Source organism: Gossypium hirsutum, chromosome A10 (genome assembly GCF_007990345.1).
Source record: "Gossypium hirsutum isolate 1008001.06 chromosome A10, Gossypium_hirsutum_v2.1, whole genome shotgun sequence".
Lineage (NCBI taxonomy): Eukaryota > Viridiplantae > Streptophyta > Magnoliopsida > Malvales > Malvaceae > Gossypium > Gossypium hirsutum.
Genome location: NC_053433.1, coordinates 61583769 through 61605607, shown reverse-complemented (window position 1 = coordinate 61605607; position 21839 = coordinate 61583769).

Sequence of the window (21839 nt, the reverse complement as noted above, 5' to 3'; positions counted from 1 at the left end):
AATTGTTTTAAGTATAATCCCTGGGAATAGTCAATGTTATATTATTCTTGTTAAGTTGATTTAATGTGGGAAAGGTTAGATTACTTAACAAATATTGGATGGACTGAGCAACATTCGAATGATGCTTGTGTCATAAAGAAGAAATTACATAGGTTACTATTATGAGCAGGGACAGTGACTTGAGGTTTTGCCCTTGAAAGAGGCAGGCTACTTTAGGACTCTTCTAAGTTAATCAAGATTCAGCCACGCCATTATTGCTAGTAAGGTTGATTCTGAGTAATCCCAATCTTCCACATAAATATCGTAGACACTATACTTGATTCTTTCCCGAAATACCTTCACCTTAGCATTCTTAGTTGATTATTTGTTCATTTATATATTATTCATGCAATAGTTCCCATATTTACATTTTTGTTATCACCTTCACCATAGCAATTCCAGTTATTTACCCATCATAGCATATTTACCTTAGTTTTTTCCATACATTAACTTGACCTTATTAAGATAACATGACCAATTTTGTGCCTCAATTCGATCCTCGTGGGAATGATAGTCACTTACCTCTTTATTACTTGAATCAATGTGTATACTTTCACAAAAACTACACACTATTTTACATGCAACAACACTCAAGTAGCAACCCTCGATTAACAGGTGCAAGAGCAGGGTTAGCACCAACAGTCCTCTAAAATGCTTCATCATAGCTTCTATCAGAGGGCCAACACCCTTATTAGGTATGTTCACTCTATGTGGCAGCACATGAGGTGTAGAGGATGTACCATCGTCTTGAGCATTCGCTCACATTCACACGTCTACGAGGCATATCAAATCTAATCTACTTAAGCACATAAACAAACAAAGGTGTGAGTGGTGGCGAATCGATCCAAGTCACATTCCTACAAGAAAACATTAGAATAAAGGGAATCTATTCTCATTCCTACCTCAATTTCAAACAAATTCATGCAATGCAAATAGAGATATCTTAATCGATTCAAGTATTCAGAGGAATTTAAACACATGGGTTTCGTAATCCTAGTCTATACATCAATAAATTAAGGTCAAATGTTAGATAAATAAAGCTTTGATACCACAAATGTAACACCCTATACTCGGTCTGGTCGCTGACCCAGAGTAACAGGATGTTACACCAGCGTCACAACATCACATGTTACTCAATATCTCATTAGCATGCGAACATCACCAAAATTGAACATTTATAAAAGTTCCAAGTCAAGAATACCCTAGGTGAGATTAAATTTTACTAAACATACATTAACAAATCATATCACGAGTTAGAAGCATGCTCGAACACCAATTAAAATAAATTTCTAAAAGATCACGTAGGTATAGATACTTATTCGGTGGTAACAATATTTTTCATAAGGGGTATTGTACTTTTAGAAAATCGGTACCATTTTAGCATATGTTTCTCTACAAAAATTAAAACCTAGCAAATTAATTATACAAATAAAAAAAAGTATCAGTATTTTTACCTTGAGTATCGATACTCAAGAAATGGTATCAATACCAAAATGAGTTACTAACTTCATGCACATTCAAAATATCATGGAGGTATATATACTAAATGCCCGATTATCGAAACCTCTGCACTAAATACCGAAATTCACAACAAAATAGGGCAATTAACTTAATCATACATATACCAATTCAACATGCATCTTTAACTTCAAAGTTTGACATAAAAAATATCTGCAATTTCAACTCAAAGCATCATCAATAGTTGAAGCCAAGCAAACCATTAAACTAATGTCAAACGTCTATAAATTCTAAGAGTAACAAATCCAAGTAATCATCCAAAATATCATAGAAATAATCAACCAACAAATCTACCACATTGCCTTATTCCCATAGGTCAAAATAATAGCTATAGGTCACCTATTCAAATGCTAAATCTAACTTGGATCACTCCCTTGGAATTTCCAGAGCGCTCACATTGCAACTCTAGCTGTCTTCAAAGGTTTAAAAGAAGTGGGTAAGCTTAAACAAGCTTAGTAAATGAAAGGAATAACCACCAAATAGACATGCATTCATACGTTAAGTGAAAATGAACAAAGCACAACTACATACACAATTTACTATGTTGACATTCTGCTGTATTCATACAATATTTATCAACTCATTTAGCTTATTATTCACATGTTTAAGTGTACATCACATACCGTAATATCACATTTTATAAAATCACATTTCATGATAGTTTTGGCACTTGAAGCTATGAAACAAAAAAGTGGGCTCTACCACCACACATTGGATACACGGATCTCCAGCACACCAATGACTCAATGAGTTGAGAATGTCCCAAAAGTGTAGCATTTAGCTAACACTCTCCAACACACCAACGTATCCCGGTGAACGGAGTCAAACTAACATTCCTTATCTGTCCAAATTTTTCTCGAGCCTTAACGCCCCAAAAACACAACACAAGGGTGAGTACTCACATAATTATATGGCATGCCAACTATATCAAATGGTCTTAAAGGTCACAAGGCCAAAATATCCGCAATTAAACACATATTTTACTTATCATTTTTTTCACTTTTTCACTACACATTCACATTATAAGCACAACATTATCATTTTCAATCGACATGTACAACATATCCAAAATTAACACATTCACAATAGCCATCACAAGCATATTTCACATGACACTTTGTCACATTGTAATTCTCAATTCACAACACACGATTACATATTTCGTAAATTAAGCAAATGTTATAAGAAATCTTACACTCGAAACTTAGAGTAGTGGTTTAGACTACTCCTAAGTTCCCAACTAATGCTATGAATCATACATCCAAAAACAATTCTCAACCTTAAAACTACTCAAAACTATACATATTCATGATTCCGAAATTTTGACATACTTTGGCAATTTTCATGAAAGCTTAATAAAACCTTAGAATTCTTTAATGAGAGTTTAAGAAAAAGTTTTAAAACATTCTAACCACTTTAAAAAAAGTTCAAAAACACTTTGAAACATCGTTTTCGTTCAAAATACCGAATTCCACCATTAACAGCCCAATTTTCAGCTTTTATTCAAAACATTTGATTTAATAGGTAAAAACTCTATTTAAAAGACTAGATATCATCAAAAAATAATAAGAAAATGAATCATTACTTTTGATGGGAGAAAAATGAACGTTTGAATGAAACTTCAAAAAAACCACAAGTTTGAGATATGAAAAAATTAATTGTGTTTTTGGTGTATTTTGTGAATTTCTAGGGAGGTTTATTGCTTGGATGATGATAAAAATAAAAGGAATTGAAGTTTGGAAAATAAAATTGAATGAATAGAGCTTCGAAATTGCAAGGAATGGCAACAAGGGTAAGGGGAAAAATAAGTGTCGTGGGTTCTTGTAGGTGGGGGAAGAAATAGGTCAATTTTTAAACTTCGATAAATTTACCCTTTTGGTACTCCTAAGTTTAACCCCCTTTTCAAAATAGTCCTCTATTAAAAATTAAAGGTCTTTCTACATCATTTTTCAAGAATTGATTTAATTTTCTAAAAGCCATAGACGAAGACATTTCTGGTTCACACTATTTCAAATTCTCGAACACATTTTGAGCTAAAATACCTAAATTACCCTCAAAATTACTTGGCCCAATTTTAGGGCGTGATAGGTTTACACTATAAACATAGCACTACATTGCTTTGATACCAAATTTTGGAAAAAAATTTAGTTTGAAAATGGTTTTCTTTTATAGCAGAAAATAAAAATTTTGAAAATCAACTCGATTTGTGATATTTATAGCGATAAACCCCTAGACCAAAATCGTACCTATGTTTTCAGATAGACGGATCCTTGTCATTCTTGACTTTCAACCAAACGATATTCTCTGCTATTCTTGTACCAAAAATTTCTTTAAGTATGGGCTCGAACAAATCGAATCAAAACATAGAACTAGTAATAGTTTTCTTTTCTTTAGTGAGAAAACAAAAATTCTCTTCTCATATAGACACCGAAAATTGTTATTCCAAAAAGTAGATTTAATAGTTGACAATAAATTCTCTTTATTTTCTTGTAGTGTAATAATATCTGAAGTTCTATGTCAATAGCCCTACTAGTGCCATCTACTTATAAGGAGAGAATGTAAAACCCTTGTTGACTAGTAAAACTCTTGTTGACTAGTAAAAGTTTATTTCAACTAAAAAATTAACTCCTAGTCTACCTATGATATAGGGGGCGACAACACTAGTTAATGATATTAGGGTTTTCCATCCCACCTTATAACATAAAGGGCTTTTGGGCCTTTTTTCTATCGAGTCCAATTGCAAGTACTTCTCGGACTTTTAAGATAATACTTTATAATTTGATCTAAGTCAATATTTGTTTTTCTATTTCCTAAAAAATGAACTTCAATATATTTCAAATTAAATAATTTCCTCAATCCAATCTAATTTCACTAAAATCATTATGATTTTACCATAAAAGAATCTATGAGAAAATATATTTAATGGTTCATTATGACCAAATGATTTATTTTCATTTTCAAAATCCATTTAATTCAGGAAACATAAATTCATTTTTTAAGTCATTTTCATTTTCATTTTCATTTTCGTTTTGGTTTATTTGATTCAAGAAGCAATTCATTTACTATTTCAACGAGTTAGTGGTGGGACCAATTGGACATATGCAATTGAGGCTCAAATGATTTATAATTAAGTTCTAACTTTTCACCTACTAATTATAAACTCATTTGGTCACGAAGTCATTTCATTATAACGGCACACTATTAAAAAAGCAACTCGGTTAGTGCTCATCCAATGACCATTTCATAAGTGTGTAACCCTCATAGGATATCCTTAATGTCTTCAAAATAATATTTGTTCTCCCAATATGATACTATTTTATCTTATGGTAACCATTACACCTTCCTTCATGAAAAGTCAATTACTATCAAACAGTAATCAAGTCGTTCATCTCAAAGAGACGAACAACCTGTGGCCACATTTAATTTTCATCAACCATGTAATTCCAATGAGAAGATATCATTTACCCATGTCTTGGGATATGCTTTCCACTATTGTGAATGATGCTGTAACAACCCGATTTTGGGGCTAGTCAGAACAGTAGTTTTGGGACCATGAATTCGACGTAGAAAAATCCATATTTATTATATTTTTATGATCTACAATTTTATGGAACTATTCTGTGAAAATCTTGTTCGAAAATTTTGACGTTTAGGCACTCAATTTAGTCAAAAGGACTAAATTGTAAAAAGTGCCAAAGTTGATTTCTACTTATTAAAGGTGTCCAATTGCTATGAGATTTTAAATTAGTGGTCCTTAGTTGGAAATTAGACCATTAGATAAGTTAGTGGACAAAAAATGGACATGAATAGATAAATTTTCAAAGTTATGCATTAAGGGCATTATGGTCATTTGGTAAATAAAAGAATAAAAGGGAAAATAAAGTCAAAATTGGTGTCCATCTTCTTCTCCTTGGCCAAAATTTTCATGCTCACCATAGCTAGGGTTTCTTCAACTTTCAAGCTTGATTGTAAGTGCATCCTAGCCTTGTTTTTAATGTTCTTTACATTTTTGAAGTTGTTATCATCCGATCTATCTATTTCTACCATTATTTTGAAATAGGGTTCATGTTTATAAATTTACCCATGTGTGATATTCATATATTTTGATGTTTGATGGAAGATATTGTATGTTTAAGTGTGATAAACAACTTTCACTAAGTGAATTTTAGTGAAAATGCATAAAAATGACTTATTTGTAAAAGTTGTAAAAATAGGGAATAGAAATGTGATCTGATGAAAAATGTAGGCTGTTATGAGCATGATTTAAGTTCAGCTAGGCTTGGGTAACAAAGAAAATTGATACATTTCATTTTACGAGCCTAAGGACTAATCTGTAAAAATGTGAAAAGTTAGGGGTAAAACTATAATTTTGCCATAATGTGATTTTTGGGATAGCATTGAGTAATGTGAAAATTAAATAAGTTAAATTTGCTATTATAGATCAAGAAAAACAAAGTTCGGACCTTAATCAGGGGAAGAACAAGGTTATGATGATTAGGTCTATTTCTTACTATTTTGTACCGAGGTAAGTTTGTATGTAAATAATGCAATGTTATATTATGTATTTAATGCTTAGTATTGTATAAATTGTATGATTGTTTCTATGGAACTATTCAATGAATTTTTGACGATGAGAAAATCTCGATTGAACCTTAGGAATAGTTTAGGATACAAGTGAAATGTCACTAGGAAACCATGTGTTATATGATTTATGTGAATCCCGGTGCTAGTCATGTACATCCTACCAGTGGCTGGGTAGTCCGACATGTGTTGCAGATACCTGACAGCTTGTGTGAGCAACCCGTGTAGGTACGTCTTGACTGATAGCTTATGTGAGCAGGCCCTGATTAGCTCGTGTGCGAGCCCTATGTGTTATAAGATATGAGATAGCATTGGCTACATATGTGGCACTTACGTGCAAGACTTTTCGTGTATCTGATAGTATTCCAAGTGTTCAACGGCTAATTTGAAGAGTATGTCAAAGATGAAAAATTATGTGACTATGTTACGAGTTGGTACAGGTATGTATGTAAAACCCATGAGTATGAACTTTGGTATGAGTTGAACGCTTGGTAAGAATGCTAATGGGTAAGTTATGCCTAAGATACATGATGATATTTATGTTAACTTATGTTGAATAATTATATGATTAATGTATGATTAATGCTGCTTATTATTTACATGCAAACTTACTAAGCTTAAAAGCTTACTCCTCCTTTTCTTTCCATTCCTTATAGTGTTGCCAAGCTAGCTCGGGGATCGAGGGTTGTTAGAGCTCAATTCACACTATCAAACGATTGCTTTGGGTATACTTGGTCTCTATATCTTAAGTATGGCATGTATAGGGACTTGGTTAGTTTGTTATGTGTCACATTGATTTAGCCAAATGTGTTGGCATTGTAATGGCTAATGATTCATTTTGTATATGAGCATTGGAAGTTGGCTAATATTAATTTTATTAGTCATTCATATATTTATGTGATGAAGCTTATCATGAAGATGAAATTGGCATGAATGGAAAAGAAAGTATGTGATGTTTATGCATTATAGATGTTAGTATGTGTAAATGATGTACTAATATCTTGTTTGTGGCTGATTTGGTTGTATGTATATGCTTGGATTTTGTGGTGCTTGATGTTGTGCAAGTTGGTGCAAGTAAGGATGGCAAAATGGCTTGATAAATAGCCTTATTTTGGCCACACGGGCAGAGATACAGTCGTTGTCTCAGTTGTGTAAAGGACACGACCTAGTTGTATGGGCATGTGTCTAGGGCGCGTGAAGTGTAACATCCCAAAATAGGGCTTAGTCAGAATAGTGGTTTCGGGACCACAAATTCGACATCAAAATATTTATTTTATGATTATTACGAGGCTTGGAATATGAGAATATGCATGTGTTAAAGTTTCATGAAGGAATTCTTTGAGTAAGTGTCCAATTGGAAAATTAGGGACTAAATTGAAAAAATTGAAAAACTTGGATGCTAGAGGCAAATTGCATGAAATTGCTTTAGATTATAAAATAGAAGGTCTTGGGGAGCAATTTGCCCAATTTCTAAGTTTTTGGACAAAAATGGGCTTGCATGGGTGAAATTTCAAAAAAAGAGCTTAAGGGCATTTTGGTTATTTGGCATGTTAATGAAATAAAATGGGAAAAAGAAGGCAAAAATCAGCCATTCTTCTCCCTTGTCCAGCTGAAATTCTTGAGCCACCATAGCTAGGGTTTCCAAGCTTTTCAAGCTCATTAGTAAGTGCTCCCAAGCCCCGTTTTTAATGTTCTTTGTAATTTTGAGATCTCAGTAGCCTACTCTCTCCATTTCTACCCATATTTCATGCTAGGATTCATGTTTAAAAATTTACCCATGCATGAGTCCCCCGTAGTGTAAACTCGTAGAGTAATGTCGGGATTATCAGTCCAGGCTAAATCCACCGTAACGATAATTACTCTAATGAGCTCGGATCTAAATTACCAGTCCAGGCTAAATTCAGATCCTAATTCGGATTACCCATTCAGACTAAATCCATTTAAACACACATATTCTTCGGAAGGCTAGATCACATAAGGAACACCGTCCGGGATAGATCCTTTTACCGTCAATTCCTTTATAGGAAAATCCATCGGGCATCCTTTTCATTCAACTGGGACTTTTAGTCCTCTTTTCATTATTTTATTCATATAACATGAATTAATATACTATGAATATCTAAATTTCATAGCATCAAAGAGCATACTTTTTAAGTATTAAAAAGTATACATTCAAGTTACACGAACTTACCTGGAAGATGTTTAGGATTTGGATTTCAGTTATTCCGAAACATTTTATTTTCCACGGTCAACCTTTGGAATTGGTCTCTCGGGGTCTATATAAACAAAACAAATTATTATTCTATCACATTATTCAAATTCAGTCCTAAAATTCACTCTTGGAAAAATGACCATTTTACCCTTAACCTTTCACATTTTTTATAATTTGGTCCTAATGCTCATAAAATGAAATGCATGTATTTTCTTGGTTACCCAAGCCTAGCCGAATCTATTCCTCTATTTCACATTTCTAACACCCATTTTGCACCTTTTACAAATAGGTCCCTTTTTACTGTTTTCAAGAAAAATCATTTAGTAAAAGATGTTTATCTAACATTTAACTTTCATAATCCTCCATAAATCATCAAAGAACAATCATATCATGCATGGATCAAATTTCTAACATGTAACCTAGCTTGAAATATGGGTAGAAATGGATAGAGCATGTTACGAGGATCTCAAAAATGTCAAGAACGTTAAAAACAGGGCTAGGAGTCACTTACGATCAAGCTTGAAAATGTCAAAACCCTAGCTTATGAAACCCTTGTAATTTTTGGCAGCCACAAGGAAGAATATGAGTGAATTTTGCTTTGATTTTCCCTTTTATTTCATTTATTACTAAATAACCAAAATGCCCTTCCTTACTAAACTTTCAAAATTTTCCATCCATGCCCATTTTTGTCCAAAAACTTAGAATTTAGGAAAATAACTATTGAAGACCTCTTAATTAATAAGCCAAAGCAATTTCATACAAATTTCTTCTAGAACACAAGTTTTTCAATTTATTCGCTTTGGTCCCTAATTTTCAATTGGACACCTTACACCTAGAATTTCTTCATGAAACTTTCACATTTGCATGCTTTCATGTCCTAGACCTCAAAATAATCATAAAAAAATTTATGTTGGATTTGTGGTCCCAAAACCACTATTTCAACTAGGCCATAATTTAGGATGTTACAACACGGGCAGAGACATGGGTGTGTGTCTCAGCTATATGGATGACACGGCCTCAGGCACGGCGTGTGTCTTGGACGTATGAAGTCTGCACCTATTTATGAAAAATCAAGATTATTAAATCGACCACACGACTTAGCACATGGGTGTGTGACTTGGCCGTGTGTCTTCAATTTGTTCTTAGGTGACAAACAGAGAGTTACACGAGTTAGGGACACAGGCGTGTGTGACCACACGACCTGCCCACATGGGCGTGTAACAGCTGGGTTTAGACCCTAGTAATAATAGTGAAAAAATATTTTAATATTATTTTCCGTGCTTATTATATGTGAATTATTATCTGTGAAAATTTTGTATGACAATTTAATCGTTTGTGTGCTCAATTTGATAAAAGGACGTAATCACGTAAAATGTAAAAGTGGCCTTTTATTTGTTAAAGTGCTTAATTGCTATGTCTTTATAAATGAGAGGTCCTTATGTTGTTAATATGCCATTTATATGGTGAGTGGACATTTATGACCTTAATGTTAATGTTTTAAATGTTTATAATGCAAGGGTAAAATGGTAATTGATGAATTAATATATGATTAATGAAACAAAATGCATGGAATTAGTCATTTTATTCATCATAGTGCTGAAAATATCAAAGAAAAGAAAGAAAAAGGATTCTTAGGGTTCGGCCCTGATTTTTCTTTGATTAAGGTATGAGTTTTGTTCCATTTTCGATAATTTTTACGTTTTGTGATCGTTGCTTTGTGCTTTACTAAGCCCATGCCTCAATTTCTGATTTTGATGATGATTTTGAAATAGGCCATTGATGAAATTGTGAGTTTTATGAAGTTAGATGATAGCAAATGAAAGATATGTGTTGGATTAATATGTTTTGTCTTTGAATTTTTGATGAATTTGAGTAGTTTGGACTAAATTGTAAAAATGAGATTTTTAGGGACTAAAATGTGAAATAAATGAAATATATGGACTTGTATGAACTCCCTAAAAATTCAACTAAGCATGTGTAAATGGAAATTTTTTTTGTGATTTTATGAATTAGGGACTAAACTATTAAAATGTGAAATGTGAGGGCTAATTTGTAAAATGCCCTAAATATATGTTTTTGGATTGAATTGAATGATTTGGTGAATAAAAGATTTAAATTTGAATATGTTTAGATCAAGAACCAAAGAAAACGAAATTAGATCAGGGAAAGTCGAAAGTCGAAAGTCGTCGAGTTGTCGATTTCGTTTGTTTGAATCCGTACGAGGTAAGTCGATATACAAATAAATGTGTTTTGAATTGAATTATTATTGTTTATATGCTTTTGAACAATCATGAATGATTATATGAGTTAAGTATGAGATATCCGACAAAGTTTCGACAAAGTTTCGACGTCTGAAAAGTCCCGTACGAACCATAGGAATAGATAGGATACATATGTCATGACATAGGATCCGATATGTGTTTTCGTGTAAGACCACGTTTGGGACATTGGCATCGACTTATGATTTACATGTAAGACCATGTCTGGGACATCGGCATCTTATTTGATTTCGTGTAAGACCCTGTCTGGGATAGTGGCACCGATATTCGATTACATGTAAGACCACGTCTTGGACGTTGGCATTGTACGAGCTTTCCGAGCTATCCGAATATCTTTATTAATTTTGAATGGTTCAATGGGCATTTCAAGAAATGAATGTTTATTTGAATGTGTATCTAATTCAGGTATGTATGAATCGTATGTATAATTCGCTAATGAAAGGCGAGTATCAATATGATCTTTGATATATGATCTTTATGGAAAAGTAAAGTACTTACTAGCATATGGTTATGAACATTTGAGCTATATGAGACTAAAACATGTGTACTAATTTTGCCATAAGTTACATAAATTATTATATTATGTGCTAAGTTTATTTGTATATAGCTTACTAAGCTTTTGAAAGCTTACTTTGTGTGTGTTTTCAACTGTTGTTTTAGATATCGTAGCTACCGGGAGCTCAGGGATCGCTGAGGATCATCACCACACTATCGAACTTCTTTTTGGTATCTTTTGAAAATTTGAATATTTATGAATTATTTGTAAAATATTTCGATTTGTCTGTTAAAACCTTTAACCTTAGTCCGAAAATGGATACGGGTTAGGGGTGTTACATTTGGTTTATATCAAAGCTACTGTTTACTCGATTCTAGGACTAACGTAGCGTATGTGAGTCTAGCTATACATGCCATATTGATGAATGGTGATAGTGTGATGAATCCTAACTATGAAAATATTTTTTATATAGCAAATGGATCCTGAACGAGCCGTAGCTGACGATGTCGAGAGTAATGTGCCTGCTTCCGCACAAGGGACAGTTCCATCTGATTCTAGACCGGCTACAAGTAGTCATGATGGAGAGGCTAAACAAGCCTTCTATCAAATAATTAACGATTGGTTCAATTAATATATTCAAACTAATCCAGCTGTGCCACAACCTTCACCCCCACTAAATCCTCCGCAAGTTCCTGTTATGCCGCAAGCTAATATGATTCAGTTGAATAAGCCTCTAATCGATAAAATTAGAAAATATAAGGCCGAAGAATCCTGTGCTACTATTAATGATGATGCTGAGAGAGCCGAGTTCTGGTTAGAGAATACAATACGAGTGTTCAATGAATTGTCTTTGACTCCGGATGAATGTCTAAAATTTGTCGTTTCACTTTTGAGAGATATGGCATACCATTTGTGGAAGACGTTGATATCCGTAGTTCCAAGAGAACAAGTCACCTGTGATTTCTTTCAGGCTGAATTTCGAAAGAAATACATCAGTCAGAGATTCATCGATTAGAAACGTAAAGAGTTTATTGAGCTTAAACAAGGCTATATGTCTATTATAAAATACGAGCAAGAATTTGTGAGACTAAGCCAGTATGCACAGGTATGTGTTTCAACTGAAGCAATTATGTGCAAGAGATTTGAGGATGGCTTAATGAAGATATCCGTTTGCCAGTCGGGATTTTAGAGATAAAAGAGTTTGTAGTGCTTGTTGGATGAGCACATAAAGTCGAAGAACTCGGGAAAGAGAAAAGAAAAGCTGATTTAAAAGCTAGAGATGTGAGAAAGAGATTTGCAAGTAAATCATTTTAGTCTGCGTCAAAGAAATTCCGTGATGAATATAGTCATTCAAAGGCTAATGCTAGATCGCATTCGAGCTTTAGAGCTCCAGCTACTTCTGTTGCTAATGTTGGAAATGTTCGATCCGATCGACCTGAGTGTAAACACTGTGGTAAAAGACATCTCGACAATTGTAGACTGTATGATCAGGCTTGTTTCAAATGTAGATCTTTAGATCATTTTATCTGTGATTGTCCCGAGTCTGTTGAGCAAGAGATTATGCAAAATTCGAGACCGAGTAACACTTCAGCTAGAGGTAGACCTCCCAGAAACACGAGAAATGTGAATGGTAGTTAAAGAGGGACTAAAGACACTGTTGTTTGATCTGAGGCTAGAGCACCTGCCAGAGCCTACGCCATTTGAGCTCGCGCGGAAGCTTCATCTCCCGATGTTATAACGGTACATTTACTCTTTAAGATACTTTTGTGATTGCATTGATAGATGTTGGATCAACGCATTCTTATATATACATGAACTTAGTGAATAGTAAGACTTTGACTATAAAGTCTACTGAATTTGTAATTAAAGTATTGAACCCCCTAGTTAGATGTGTTTTGGTAGATAAAGTCTGAAAGAATTGTCCATTAATGTTTCGAGACATTTGTTTTCCGGATGATTTGATTTTATTACCCTCTAATGAATTTAATATAATCCTAGGTATTGATTGGCTAACATTGCACGACGCTATTGTGAATTGCAAATGGAAAACTATTGATTTGAGATGCAAGAATGATGAAATAGTCTGAATTGAATCTAGTGATTTGAATGGGTTACTGGCTATGATTTCGTCAATGAAAGCTTTGAGTATTGTGAAAAGGTTGTGAAGCTTACTTTACTTATGTGGTTTATTCGAAAGTAACAGAAAAGAAAGTGGAATCAGTGTCTGTTGCCTGTGAATTCCCTAATGTGTTTCCTGAAGAACTTCTAGGATTACCTCTGATTTGAGAAGTTGAATTTAGCATTGAGTTAGTACCAGGAACTACTCCAATTTTGATAGCTCCATATAGAATGGCTCCAACCGAATTAAAAGAATTAAAGTCTCAGTTGCAAGAGTTGACAGATAGAGGATTCGCAAGACCAAGTTTCTCACCTTGGGGTGTACCTGTTCTATTTGTGAAAAAGAAAGATGGCACAATGAGAATGTGCATTGATTATCGTCAGTTGAACAAAGTGAATATCAAGAATAAATACCCTCTACCCTGAATTGACGATTTGTTTGATTAGTTGCAAGAAGCTACCATGTTTTCAAAGATAAATCTGAGATCGGGTTACTATCAGTTGCGAGTAAAAGATTCAGACATTCCGAAAACTGCATTCAGAACGAGGTACGGATACTATGAGTTTCTAGTTATGCCTTTTAGATTAATGAATGCACCTGCTATTTTTATGGATTTGATGAACAGAATTTTCAGACCGTATTTAGATTGATTTGTTATTGATGACAAATTGATTTATTTGCATAATGAAACTAAGCATGCCAAGCATCTGAGAATAGTGTTACAGACTTTGCGTAATAAGTAGTTGTATGCAAAGTTCAATAAATGTGAGTTCTGGTTACGAGAAGTCAATTTTCTGGGCCATATCGTGTCAGCATTAGGTATTTGAGTTGATCCGAGCAAAATTTTAGCTATATTAGATTGGAAGCCTTCGAGAAATGTTTTTGAAGTTAGTAGTTTTTTTGGACTTGTTATTTATTACTGAAGATTCGTAAAAGGCTTTTCGATGATCGTGACTCTGTTGACGAAACTGCTTCAAAAATATGTGAAATTTGATTGGTCTGAAAAGTGTCAGAAAAGCTTTGATTAGTTAAAAGTTTTATTGGCTGAAGCTTCAGTGTTAGTACAACCAGAATCGGGTAAAGAATTTTTTATCTACAGTGATGCTTCGTTGAATGGATTAGGTTGTGTTTTGATAAAAGAAGGCAAAGTCATAGCTTATGCCTCGAGATAGTTAAAGCCACATGAAAAGAACTATCCAACACATGACCTTGAATTAGCAGCTATTGTGTTCGTTTTGAAAATCTGGCGACATTATCTGTTTGGTGAGAAATGTCATGTTTATTCCGATCATAAAAGTTTGAAATATCTGAATCTACGACAGAGAAGATGGTTAGAGTTTCTAAAAGACTACGAGCTTGTTATTGATTATCATCTGGGAAAGGCCAATGTTGTTGTCGATGCTTTGAGTCGGAAATCATTATTTACATTACGTGCTATGAATGCTCAGTTGTGTTTATCTGATGATGGTTCGGTGCAAGAACTCTGTTCTTACAGCAGATTTACGAAGCTCAGAAGGTTGATAATGAGATAATAGCAAAACGAGCTCAGTGTGACTTGAATTCTGATTCTGAATTTTGAGTTGATAATGACGATTGTTTGAAATTCCAAGATCAGATTTGTGTTCCAAGATATTCAGAGTTGATTAAGATGATTTTGAACGAAGCTCACAATAGTCGATTATTTGTACATCCGGGTAGTACGAAAATGTCTAATAATTTGAAACAACATTATTGGTGGTCTGGAATGAAAAGGGATATCTCTGATTTTGTTTAGAAATGTTTAATCTGTCAGCAAGTTAAAGCTGAACATTAGGTGCCATCCAGTTTGTTACAACCAATTATGATTCCCGAATGGAAATGAGACAGAATCACGATGGATTTTGTATCGGGTTTGCCTTTGTCACCGATTAAGAAAGATGCAATCTAGGTTGTTGTTGATAGATTGACTAAATTGGCTCATTTTATTCCAGTTCGCACAGATTATTCACTTGATAAGCTTGCTCAGTTGTACATTTTTTAGATTGTGAGATTGCATGGGGTGCCATTGTCTATTGTGTCAGATAGAGACCCGAGATTCACATTGCAATTTTGGAAGAAACTACAAGAGGCTTTAGGTACGAAATTGCACTTCAATACTGCTTTCACTCGCAGACGGATGGTCAATCTGAGCGGATTATTCAGATTCTCGAGGATATGTTGAGATGTTGTATTCTTGAGTTTGAAGGTACGTAGGAACAATATCTGTCATTGATTGAATTTGCTTATAGTAATAGTTTTCAATTGAGCATTAAAATGGCACCGTAGGAAGCCTTATATGGTAGAAAATGTTGAACACCATTGTATTGGTGAGAACTCAGTGAAAATAAGATACACGAGGTCGATTTGATAAAAGAGACCGAACAGAAAGTGAAAAATATCTCAAAAAGTCTAAAAGCAGCTTCCGATCGTCAAAAATCATATGTAGATTTGAAAAGAAAAGACATTGAATTTGAGATTGGCAACAAAGTCTTTCTGAAAGTGTCTTCATGGAAAAAAGTACTTAGATTCGGTAGAAAAGGCAAATTGAGTCCAAGATTCATCGAGCCGTATGAGATTATCGAATGTATTGGGCCAGTTGCTTATCAATTATTGTTGCCTCCTGAGTTAGAAAAGATTCATAATGTATCTCATGTATCGATGCTTCGACGATACCGATCTGATCCCTCACATGGGATTACGCCGTCTGAGAGTGAAATTCAATTTGATATGACTTATGAAGAGGAACCAATCCGTATCCTCGTGAGGTTGAAGAACTGCGAAATAAGAAAATTCTGTTAGTTAAAGTATTTTGGCATCGACATGGTGTTGAATAAGCTACATGGGAGCCTGAAGATGCTATGAAACAACAATATCCGAATCTGTTCAACAGTAAGATTTTCGGGGACGAAAATCCCTAAGGGGGGAGAGTTGTAACAACCCAGTTTAGATCCTATTCAGAATAGTAGTTTCTAGACCACAAATCTGAGTCAAAAAAATATTTTGATATTATTTTTCGTGCTTATTATATGTGAATTATTATCTATGAAAATTTTGTATGAGAATTTAATCGTTTGTGTGCTCAATTTGATAAAAGGACGTAATCGCGTAAAATGTAAAAGTGGCCTTTTATTTGTTAAAGTGCTTAATTGCTATGTCTTTATAAATGAGAGGTCCTTATGTTGTTAATATGCCATTTATATGGTGAGTGGACATTTATGACCTTAATGTTAATGTTTTAAATGTTTATAATGCAAGGGTAAAATGGTAATTGATGAATTAATATATGATTAATGAAACAAATTGCATGGAATTAGTCATTTTATTCATCATAGTGCTGAAAATATCAAAGAAAAGAAAGAAAAAGGATTCTTAGGGTTCAGCCCTGATTTTTCTTTGATTAAGGCATGAATTTTGTTCCATTTTCGATAATTTTTACGTTTTGTGATCGTTGCTTTGTGCTTTACTAAGCCCATGCCTCAATTTCTGATTTTGATGATGATTTTGAAATAGGTCATTGATGAAATTTTCAGTTTTATGAAGTTAGATGATAGAAATTGAAAGATATGTGTTAGATTAATATGTTTTGTCTTTGAATTTTTGATGAATTTGAGTAGTTTAGACTAAATTGTAAAAATGAGATTTTAAGGGACTAAAATGTGAAATAAATGAAATATATGGACTTATAAATTCCATAAAAATTCGGCTAAGCATGTGTAAAAGGAAATTTTGTTTATTTTGTGATTTTATGAATTAGGGACTAAAATGTCAAAATGTGAAAATGTGAGGGCTAATTTGTAAAATGCCCTAAATATGTGCTTTTGGATTGAATTGAATGGTTTTGTGAATAAAAGAGTTAAATTTGAATATGTTTAGATCAAGAACCAAAGAAAATAAAATTAGATCGAGGAAAGTCGAAAGTCGTCGAGTAGTCGATTTTGTTCGTTCGAATCCATATAAGGTAAGTCGATATACAAATAAATGTGTTTTGAACTGAATTGCTATTGTTTATATGCTTTTGAACAATGATGAATGATTATATGAGTTGAGTATGAGATATCCGACAAAGTTTCGACAAAGTTTCAACGTCGGAAAAGTCCCGTACGAACCATAGGAATAGATAGGATACATATGTCATGACATAGGATCCGATATGTGTTTTCGTGTAAGACCACGTTTGGGACGTTGGTATTGACTTATGATTTACATGTAAGACCATGTCTGGGACATTGGCATCTTATTTGATTTCGTGTAAGACCCTGTCTGGGACAGTGGCATCGATATTCGATTACATGTAAAACTACATCTTGGATGTTGGCATTGTATGAGCTTTCCGAGCTATCTGAGTATCCTTATTAATTTCAAACGGTTCAACAGGCATTTCGAGAACTGAATGATTATTTGAATTTGTATCTGATTCAGGTACGTATGATTCGTATATATAATTTGACAATGAAAGGTAAGTATGAATATGATCTTTGATATATTATATTTATGGAAAAGTAAAGTACTTACTAGCATATGGTTATGAACATTTGAGCTATATGAGACTTAAATATGTGTGCTTATTTTGCCATAAGTTACATGAATTAATTATATTATGCGCTAAGTTTATTTGTATATGGCTTACTAAGCTTTTGAAAGTTTACGTTGTGTGTGTTTTCAACTATTTTTTTAGATATCGTAGCTACCGGGAGCTCAGGGATCGCTGAGGATCATCACCAAACTATCGAACTTCTTTTGGTACCTTTTGAAAATGTGAATATTAAAGTATGGCATGTATAGGCTAGAAGTACTTTGATTATCTTTTGTGATGTATATATTTAGCCATGTGATATGGCTTGGTTTTGGTTGTGATTATGATTTGATTTTGATATATGAAATGTGATGCAATATGATCCAAGAGACTTGGTATGTTTGGTAAGTTTTTTGTATGTGCTAAGTGTGGAATTGGTTAGAATGTGGTATGAGATTGAATGAGTATATTATGGTTATAAACCATATGTTTTGGTATGTTTTTGGCTTAAGGAATGACATGATTTGGAATGTGTTACAAATATGAAATTGTTGTTAATGAAACGGCATGAATGTTGGATGTTTTGGTTGTGAATTTGTTGAATATTTGGTATAAAATGATGTGGATTTGATGCTTGTAGGGAAGGCCCAAAATGGGTGGCAAATTGGCCATGTAAATGGCCTATTTTTACCCACTTGGGCGTGTGTCTCAGCTGTATTGCTCAATGGCCATTTCAAAATGAGCCTGAGCAGACCACACGGTCGTACACACGGGCGTGTGCTAGGCCGTGTGGCCAAGTCAGTTTCAAACACGGGCTAGACACACGGGTGTGTGACTAGCCGTGTGACCCAAGTCAGTAGCCTCCCTAATTTTCACACAGCTTGGCACTCGGGCGTGTCTCATGGCCATGTGGACAAGACAGTATGTCTGCCTTGTTTTAACACTGCCTAGACACATGGGCGTGTCTAATATTGTGTGAGGCACACGGCCTGTTCACACGGGTGTGTGACCTTTATAACTTTGAAAATTTGTTTAAGTTTCGAAATTTTTATTGGATGTGTTTGGTTTAGTCCCGACCCCTTTCTAAAAAATGTTTAACGTCTCTATGACTTATATAAGGGACTTTATGTTAATGTTTGATTATGATTGTGGTTGGTGTTTATGAATTATTTGTAAAATATTCCGATTTGTCCCGCGACGAATACGGGTTATGGGTGTTACAGGGCGTGTGACCCTTGTTTGGTGGAAAAAATTTCTAAGTGTTGTACAATTTTCTAAAGTTCCTGATTTAGTCTCGAACAGCTTCCAGTGCATGTTTTGCGCCTTGTAGGTTCATTTTAGGGGCGACATGAATGAATGTGAAAAGTTTTAAATTTGGATGGAAATTTACATCTTGGTTTTGTATGATTGCTTGTGTATAAGTCCAGTAGTGCCTCGTACCCTGTTCTGGCATCGAATATGGGTAAAGAGTGTTACATTTAGTGGTATCAGAGCTATGGTTTAGTTTATTCTCGAACTAACATAGTGTGTGTAAGAGTCTAACTATACATGCCACAAATGAACTGTGATAATGTGATGACTCTTGACAATTTTAGATTGTGTTTTCATATAGTAAATAGATCCGAACCAAGCTAAGGCTAATGACATTGAAAGTAATGCGTCGGCTCCCGTAGCTCCACAAGGCATGGAATTTGTAAGAATGAACAAACCCCCAGTTTATAAGATCCGAAAGCACGGGGCTGAATATTTCAAAGCTAATGTGGATGATGAGCCCAAGAGAGCCGAGTTTTGGCTCGAAAACTCCATTAGGGTATATGATGAGCTGTCTTGCATACCAGATGAGTGTTTAAAGTGTGCCATCTCACTTTTGAAAGATTCTGCATAGCACTAGTGGAATACACTAGTATAGGTGGTACCGAGAGAGAGGATTACTTGGGAATTCTTTCAAGAGGAGTTTCAGAAGAAATATATTAGTCAGCGGTTCATCGATCAGAAGCGTAACAAATGTCTTGAGCTGAAATAGGGTCGAATGCCAATGATAGAATATGAGCGAGAATTTGTTAGACTTAGTAAATATACTCGAGAGTGAGTTTCAGCCAAGGCTATCATGTGCAAGAGATTTGAGGATGGATTGAATGAGGATATTCATGTGTTAGTTGGGATCTTAGAGCTGAAAGAATTTATGGTGTTAGTCGAGCGAGCTTGTAAGGCCGAAGAGTTGAACAAAGAGAAGAGGAAGGCCAATTGTGAAACTAGAGATGTAACACCCCTCACTCATATCCAACGCCGGGACATGGTTCGAGGTGTTACCTGACTTAACTCAATCAACTACACAAAATCGGGCCATATAATTTTGATAAATTTTAAAACTTTTACTTTCATAAGAAATTAGTTCCTTGAATGGGCTTACGAGGCCCAAAACATACATTCGGGGCGATTTAGACTTACCTGAGAATTTTAGAAAAACTTCGTGAAATTCATGCTTTAGGGTTCCACACGCCTGTGTGACTCAGGACACGCCCACGTCCTTAGCCCGTGTGAGACACTGACTTTAGGGCACGGCCATGACACACGCCCGTGTGGCCTACCTGTGGGCAATACTAACTTATAGACATGGCTGTGGAACACGCCCGTGTGGCCTAACCGTGGACAATACTGATTTAAAAGTTTAAGTGCAGGGGGAGACACGGCCATAACACACATCCATAGGGGTGAGCCGTGTGTCACACATGGTCTAAACACACGCTCGTGTGTCTTACCCGTGTGGACAAACTAGGCCATCTTCCAAGCCATTTTGTTATCAAATTTGCACAATCTACACAAGATCATTTCAATATGCTAATTCCATCCCAAAAGACATCAATTCATCCATAAAAGGAACATCATATACATTTGCCAAAATGAATAATAGCCATTATCTAGGCTTAATACAAAATGGAGGGCTTTTATCTTAAGCCAATATACATAAACAATTCTCAATAATACAACTCCCTAGTCTAGCCCTATACATGCCATAATCAAAAATATAAATCCAACTATACCGAGTATTACGGCTGATAGTGTGATCGATATCTCTGACTTCTCCTCGAGCAAAATGGCAATACTGAAAGAAAAGGGAAAGGAAAGAGAGTAAGCATAAAGGTTAGTAAATTGCATATAAATGTATATACAACAACAACTTCACCATTTATCAATTATTCTCATAGCTCAAAGGTAAGTATAAACTGGACTTACTCATTACCATCAACTCAAATCATATTTTCTAATCGAGCTCATTACTCATGCATACCAAATAGGTATCTGTAACACTCACAACATTATCATACTTTCCTTATTAAATCTCTTTCTTAACTCTTAAATTAAACCTTTTGGAATACTACCGGATATTCTATAAGCCTCAAACATGGGTTAAGTTGTCACTGCTATGTCCCAGACATGGTCTTACACTGGCTAGCTCCATCGAGGCCGATGCCATGTCCTAGACATGGTCTTACACTAGCTCTCATGTACACGTGCTGATGCATGTCCTAGACATGTCTTACACTAGCACGAAACTTAGCTGATGCATGTCCCAGACACGTCTTACACTGGCTAACATCATTGAGGCCGATGCATGTCCCAGACATGTCTTACTCTAGCACTCACCTCTACGCCGATGCCATGTCCCAGACGTGGTCTTACACGGGCTATCATGACGCGACTGATGCATGTCCCAGACACGTCTTACACTAGCCATCATCTCAATGTCGATGCCATGTCCCAGACATGGTCTTATATTGGCTCTCACATAACCCAATGTCATGGCATGAATATCCGGTTTGTTTCCTAGGGTTCTTACTGGATCTTTCGACTTTCTTAATCATAAATACATATACTTAGTTCCAATTCTAGAAATTTATCCTATATCAAGTCAATAAAAATCGAATACATGCATTAATAAAATAGTTGTATTATTTACATACAACTTACGTCGGTTTACAAAAAGTACTTGACTAGTCGGCTTAATCGGATTGCTTCGCTTTACCCCGGTCTAGGCTCGGTTGTGGAAAATCTTGATCTAGAAT